Consider the following 7,851-nt stretch of genomic DNA (forward strand, 5'->3'; position numbering starts at 1 on the left):
CACGGGAGAGAGAAGCCAAGGAGACCACGAGAGTGCTGAGAGTGGGACAGCGCTGAATAGGCGGGAGAAGCCTGCGCGTATAAACGGAGATATATATCCAATTGCAACGAAGGAACGTGCCAAAGATCGAGAACAATGGCAGAAATGCTAGTAACGTGCACTTCGGGACCAACGCATCACCGGAAGACAACCGCCAAACATCGAAAGAGTCGCGATGCTCCGCAACCTACGTGCAAAGCGGTCGCACACCGGGTAAGGGAGTGAGAGCCCCAAACATAGCTGGGCGAGGCGCTCACTCCGCTCTTTAATTTCTCGTTAATACCGCCAAGGAAATGGCACAAGCACACACACACAAGCATCCTCGGAAGAGGACAGTTCGAGTGACAGGTCAAATCCAAGAGTTCCGAAGACTACCTCCAGGAACAATCGGGAACAAGACCGATTACAAGTCGTCGAGTCTGTTACTGGGCGAACACGAGATGCGCACAGGAAATCGATCAGCCCTCACAATGGCCCAAGGCCAGAGATCGGACTGCTACGATTTACCCCAACAATCATCGTGCCACTCTTCGCAGAGAGGTGATAGACGCCAACGAGCCCGCGCATAGCAATCGAGGTGTAAAAAGGGCGTTGAAGGCAGGAAGCCTGGACGAAAGAGGCTACGAGGTCACCTCGAAGCGGTCTAAGAATCGGGCGCACTTGGGGCGACTACCAGTGCCAACCCCTTATCCCGCGGTGCGTCCGACACACAGAAATTTCCAAGGCGGCCAAGGAGCCTCCCCGCATAGCAATCGGGGTGTGAGGTTACGGATGCAGCATTGATAGCAATCGAGGTGTGAGGCGAAGGATGCAGAAGTGAGAGCCGAGGGATGTAGCAGAGATAGCAATCGGGGTGTGTGATGCAGAAGAGATAGCAATCGAGGTGTGCGGTGGGAAGGGCCCAGCAGCCAGAATGCATGAAGCGACGGATGAAGCAGTGATGACAACCGGGCTGTGAGGAGAGGAGGGATGCAGCCAAGAAAGCAATCAGGGCTCGAGGCAAGGGATGCATCAAGGATAGCAATCATGTTGTGAGGCGAGATTCCAAAGGCTAAACGTGAGAGGCTGCAGGGTCGACTCAGAGAGGTCTATGCATGTGAGAGGCTGAAAGCAAGGTCGACTCGGAGCGGTCTATGCATCGGGCGCGCTTGGGGCGACTACCAGTGCCAACCCCTTATCCCGCGACGCGTCCGACAAAGAGAACGTTCCAAGGCGGCAGAGGAGGTTACCAGCCGAAGGATGCAGTAGCAATAACAGGTATAGTTCCGCGGCGGCCGAGAAGACTCACCGCATAGGAATCGGGATGCGAGGCGAGGGATGCGGCGGGAAGGCCCCGACGGCTAAACGGAAGAGGCTGCAGGGCCGCCTCGGAATGGTCCAAGCATCGGATGCGATTGGGACGACTACCAGTGCCAACCCCTTATCCCGCGATGCGTCCGATACACAGATAGTTCCAAGGCGGCCGAGGAGCCTCACCGCATATCAATCGGGGTGCGAGGCGAGGGATGGGGCGGGAAGGCCCCAACGGCTAGACGGAAGAGGCTTCAGGGCCACCTCGGAATGGTCCAAGCATCGGACGCGCTTGGGGCGACTGCCAGTGCCAACCCCTTATCCCGCGATGCGTCCGATACACAGATGGTTCCAAGGCGGCCGAGGAGCCTCACCGCATAGCAATCGGGGGTGCGAGGCGAGGGATGGGGCGGGAAGGCCCCAACGGCTAGACGGAAGAGGCTTCAGGGCCGCCTAGGAATGGTCCAAGCATCGGACACGCTTGGGGCGACTACCAGTGACAGCCCCCTATCCCGCGATGCGTCCGATACGAAGATGGTTCCAAGGCGGCCGAGGAGCCTCACCGCATAGCAATCGGGGTGCGAGGTGGGGGATGCGGCGAGATGGCCCCAACGGCTAGACGGAAGAGGCCACAGGGCCGCGTCGGAATAGTCCAAGCATCGGACGCGCTTGGGGCGACTACCAGTGACAACCCCTTATCCCGCGATGCGTCCGATACGAAGATAGTTCCAAGGCGGCCGAGGAGCCTCACCGCATAGCAATCGGGGTGCGAGGTGGGGGATGCGGCGAGATGGCCCCAACGGCTAGACGGAAGAGGCTGCAGGGCCGCCTCGGAATAGTCCAAGCATCGGACGCGCTTGGGGCCACTACCAGTGACAACCCCTTATCCCGCGATGCGTCCGATACGAAGATAGTTCCAAGGCGGCCGAAGAGCCTCACCGCATAGCAATCGGGGTGCGAGGTGGGGGATGCGGCGAGATGGCCCCAACGGCTAGACGGAAGAGGCCACAGGGCCGCCTCGGAATAGTCCAAGCATCGGACGCGCTTGGGGCGACTACCAGTGACAACCCCTTATCCCGCGATGCGTCCGATACGAAGATAGTTCCCAGGCGGCCGAGGAGCCTCACCGCATAGCAATCGGGGTGCGAGGCGAGGGATGCGGCGAGATGGCCCCAAAGGCTAGACGGAAGAGGCTGCAGGGCTGCCTCGGAATAGTCCAAGCATCGGACGCGCTTGGGGCGACTACCACTGCCAACCCCTTATCCCGCGATGCGTCCGATACACAGATAGTTCCGAGGCGGCCGAGGAGGTGGGGGATGCAGCGAGATGGCCCCAACGGCTAGACGGAAGAGGCTGCAGGGCCGCCTCGGAATAGTCCAAGCATCGGACGCGCTTGGGGCGACTACCAGTGACAACCCCTTATCCCGCGATGCGTCCGATACACAGATAGTTCCGAGGCGGCCAAGGAGCCTCACCGCATAGCAATCGTGGTGCGAGGTGGGGGATGCGGCGAGATGGCCCCAACGGCTAGACGGAAGAGGCTGCAGGGCCGCCTCGGAATGGTCCAAGCATCGGATGCGCTTGGGGCGACTACCACTGCCAACCCCTTATCCCGCGATGCGTCCGATACACAGATAGTTCCAAGGCGGCCGAGGAGCCTCACAGCATAGCAATCAGGGTGCGAGGCGAGGGATGCGGCGAGAAAGCCCCAACGGCTAGAGGGAAGAGGCTTCAGGTCCGCCTCGGAATGGTCCAAGCATCGGACGCGCTTGGGGCGACTACCAGTGACAACCCCTTATCCCGCGACGCGTCCGATACACAGATAGTTCCAAGGCGGCCGAGGAGCCTCACCGCATAGCAATCGGGGTGCGAGGCGAGGGATGCGGCGAGAAGGACCCAACGGCTACACGGAAGAGGCTTCGGGGCCGCCTCGGAATGGTCCAAGCATCGGACGCGCTTGGGGCGACTACCAGTGACAACCCCTTATCCCGCGACGCGTCCGATACACAGATAGTTCCAAGGCGGCCGAGGAGCCTCACCGCATAGCAATCGGGGTGCGAGGCGAGGGATGCGGCGAGAAGGACCCAACGGCTAGACGGAAGAGGCTTCGGGGCCGCCTCGGAATGGTCCAAGCATCGGACGCGCTTGGGGCGACTACCAGTGACAACCCCTTATCCCGCGACGCGTCCGATACACAGATAGTTCCAAGGCGGCCGAGGAGCCTCACCGCATAGCAATCGGGGTGCGAGGCGAGGGATGCGGCGAGAAGGACCCAACGGCTAGACGGAAGAGGCTTCGGGTCCGCCTCGGAATGGTCCAAGCATCGGACGCGCTTGGGGCGACTACCAGTGACAACCCCTTATCCCGCGACGCGTCCGATACACAGATAGTTCCAAGGCGGCCGAGGAGCCTCACCGCATAGCAATCGGGGTGCGAGGCGAGGGATGCGGCGAGAAGGACCCAACGGCTAGACGGAAGAGGCTTCGGGTCCGCCTCGGAATGGTCCAAGCATCGGACGCGCTTGGGGCGACTACCAGTGACAACCCCTTATCCCGCGACGCGTCCGATACACAGATAGTTCCAAGGCGGCCGAGGAGCCTCACCGCATAGCAATCGGGGTGCGAGGCGAGGGATGCGGCGAGAAGGACCCAACGGCTAGACGGAAGAGGCTTCGGGTCCGCCTCGGAATGGTCCAAGCATCGGACGCGCTTGGGGCGACTACCAGTGACAACCCCTTATCCCGCGACGCGTCCGATACACAGATAGTTCCGAGGCGGCCGAGGAGCCTCACCGCATAGCAATCGGGGTGCGAGGCGAAGGATGCGGCGAGAAGGACCCAACGGCTAGACGGAAGAGGCTTCGGGTCCGCCTCGGAATGGTCCAAGCATCGGACGCGCTTGGGGCGACTACCAGTGACAACCCCTTATCCCGCGACGCGTCCGATACACAGATAGTTCCAAGGCGGCCGAGGAGCCTCACCGCATAGCAATCGGGGTGCGAGGCGAGGGATGCGGCGAGAAGGACCCAACGGCTAGACGGAAGAGGCTTCAGGGCCGCCTCGGAATGGTCCAAGCATCGAACGCGCTTGGGGCGACTACCAGTGACAACCCCTTATCCCGCGACGCGTCCGATACACAGATAGTTCCGAGGCGGCCGAGGAGCCTCACCGCATAGCAATCGGGGTGCGAGGCGAGGGATGCGGCGAGAAGGACCCAACGGCTAGACGGAAGAGGCTTCAGGGCCGCCTCGGAATGGTCCAAGCATCGGACGCGCTTGGGGCGACTACCAGTGACAACCCCTTATCCCGCGACGCGTCCGATACACAGATAGTTCCGAGGCGGCCGAGGAGCCTCACCGCATAGCAATCGGGGTGCGAGGCGAGGGATGCGGCGAGAAGGACCCAACGGCTAGACGGAAGAGGCTTCAGGGCCGCCTCGGAATGGTCCAAGCATCGGACGCGCTTGGGGCGACTACCAATGACAACCCCTTATCCCGCGACGCGTCCGATACACAGATAGTTCCGAGGCGGCCGAGGAGCCTCACCGCATAGCAATCGGGGTGCGAGGCGAGGGATGCGGCGAGAAGGACCCAACGGCTAGACGGAAGAGGCTTCAGGGCCGCCTCGGAATGGTCCAAGCATCGGACGCGCTTGGGGCGACTACCAGTGACAACCCCTTATCCCGCGACGCGTCCGATACACAGATAGTTCCGAGGCGGCCGAGGAGCCTCACCGCATAGCAATCGGGGTGCGAGGCGAGGGATGCGGCGAGAAGGACCCAACGGCTAGACGGAAGAGGCTTCAGGGCCGCCTCGGAATGGTCCAAGCATCGGACGCGCTTGGGGCGACTACCGTTGCCAACCCCTTATCCCGCGATGCGTCTGATACACAGATAGTTCCGAGGCGGCCGAGGAGCCTCACCGCATAGCAATCGGGTTGCGAGGCAGATTATTGGGAAGGGAACCCCCTGGGATGCGGCTCAAGCAGTGCCCAAAGGGACTGGAATGCGGAATCACATCGAGAGACCCAAATGCTATACGAGGGCTCAAATCGAATTATCGATTTGGCCACGACATGGACGCATCGGAACGACTACCTTTGCCGAACCACTCGCAATTGCATCCATACCGAAACCAATAGACATTTCCGTTAGAGCCCTCGCATAGCATTCGGGAATCTCGCATGCCCCTCTAAATCGACCAATGCTGGCGCTCAATGAAAATCCGAGCGCTACCACCGTTCGAGCGCCAGCATTGGTCGAGTTAGAGGGGCACGGGGGAGAATGCTCCAGTCAACACCTCCCCTATATAAGTTATTTGTCCGATTCTCGCACAACCGTAGTCTGCCTCGTCGAATCAAACAACGGTCCCAGATTCCGACTTCCGTTCCGTAGAGACCCAAAAGCTAGATGGAGGCTCGCAAGAAAGAGAGTCGGCGCATAGCAATCGGGTTTCTCGAACGTTTAGGGACCGAGCTCACTTGCGGATAGGGCAAAATCCGCCAAGCAACCCAAAAGCTAGACGGGGGCTCGAATCGAATCGCCTAGGCGGCCACAACAACGACGTGTTGGATCGACTACCAGTGCCAAACCATTCAGCAAGACTAGTCTGTGTCGAGGCCGGATAGAGATTCTCAGAGAGCGCCCGCATAGCATTTAGGAGACCTGCCGCGTCCCTCACACTCGACAAATGGTGGTGCACGTTTATAAATCCGAGCGATCCCAACCCTTTCAAGCACCAACATCGGTCGAGATAGAGGGGCACGGAGGGGGCTGCGTGAGACAACACAGTCCCCTATATAAGTTATTTGTCCGATTCTCACACATCCGAAGAATGGTCATCAAATCGGACAACAGCCCAAACTTCCGACTTCCGTCCCAGAAAGCCCAAGAGCTATCTAAAACGTTCATGGCCGGAACTCGATCGCGGCTATACCAGTCCGCCAAGCAACCCAAAAGCTAGACTGGAGCTCTAGTCGAATCACCTCTGTGGCCATTGCAAGGACGTGTTGGAGCGACTACCATTGCCGAACCATTCCGCAGGTCGAGTCCATACCAAGGCCGCATAGAGATTCACGATGAGCTCCTGCATAGCAATCAGGAGACTTGCCGTGTCCATCACAATCGATAAATCCTGGTGCAAGATTTTTGCATCCGAGCGCTCCAACCAGTCGAGCACCAGCATCAATCGACATAAACGGGCACGGGGGGAGGATGCTCGAGAACACTACCTCCCCTATATAAGTTATTTGTCCGATTCTCAAGCAGCCGAAGTCTGGTCATCGAATCGGGTCAAAGACCACAACTTCCGACTTTACCCACAATGCAAGTCATCGAATCGAACATCGGCCCCCGAGTCGGACTCCATGCGTATGTCAGGTCATCGGACCCAAATTCCGCCTTCCTGCGCATGGCGGGCCATCAATATCAACTCGGTCATCGGACCCAAACTCCGCCTTTTTGCGTATGGCACGCCTTCAAATCGGTCATCGGACCCAAATTCCGCCTTCCTGTGCATGGCGGGCCATCAACATCAACTCGGTCATCGGACCCAAATTCCGCCTTTCTGCGCATGGCACGCCATCAACTCGGTCATCGGACCCAAATTCCGCCTTCCTGCGCATGGCAGGTCATCGGACACAAATTCAGACCTCGCCAATATGCCTACGTATCGAATCGGTCATCGGACCCAACTTCCGACTTCATCCATACTGTAGGGTCTTTGAGGTTGGCGCGGTGCGCTCAACCCAGGGAGTCGACCCATCGAAGCATACACCTCCCCTATATAAGCTATTTGTCCGATTCCCACACCTGTGTAGTTTGCACCTCTGACCAGGACATCGACCCCAACTTCCGAACTCGACTGCAACGACGGCACCAGCGCCTTGGTGCGCACCTTGCGACGCACAGTCCCAACATTCGCCTTCCTGCACATGGCAGGTCATCGGACCCAAATTCCGACCTCGCGAGTATGCCTACATATCGAATCGGTCATCGGACCCAACTTCCGACTTCATCCATACCGTAGGGTCTTTGAGGTTGGCGCGGTGCGCTCAACCCGGGGAGTCGACCCAACGAAGCATACACCTCCCCTATATAAGCTATTTGTCCGATTCCCACACCTGTGTAGTTTGCACCTCCGATCAAGACATCGACCCCAACTTCCGAACTCGCCTCCAACGACCGAACCAGCGCCTTGGTGCGCACCTTGCAACGCACAGTGCCAACATTCGCCTTCCTGCACGTGGCAGGTCATCGGACCCAAATTCCGACCTCGCGAGTATGCCTACATATCGAATCGGTCATCGGACCCAACTTCCGACTTCATCCATACCGTAGGGTCTTTGAGGTTGGCGCGGTGCGCTCAACCCGGGGAGTCGACCCAACGAAGCATACACCTCCCCTATATAAGCTATTTGTCCGATTCCCACACCTGTGTAGCTTGCACCTCCGATCAGGACATCGACCCCAACTTCCGAACTCGACTAAAAAGACCGCACCAGCGCCTTGGTGTGCACCTTGCAAC

The sequence above is a fragment of the Cryptomeria japonica genome, unplaced genomic scaffold (assembly GCF_030272615.1).
Source record: "Cryptomeria japonica unplaced genomic scaffold, Sugi_1.0 HiC_scaffold_999, whole genome shotgun sequence".
NCBI classification, from domain to species: Eukaryota; Viridiplantae; Streptophyta; class Pinopsida; order Cupressales; family Cupressaceae; genus Cryptomeria; species Cryptomeria japonica.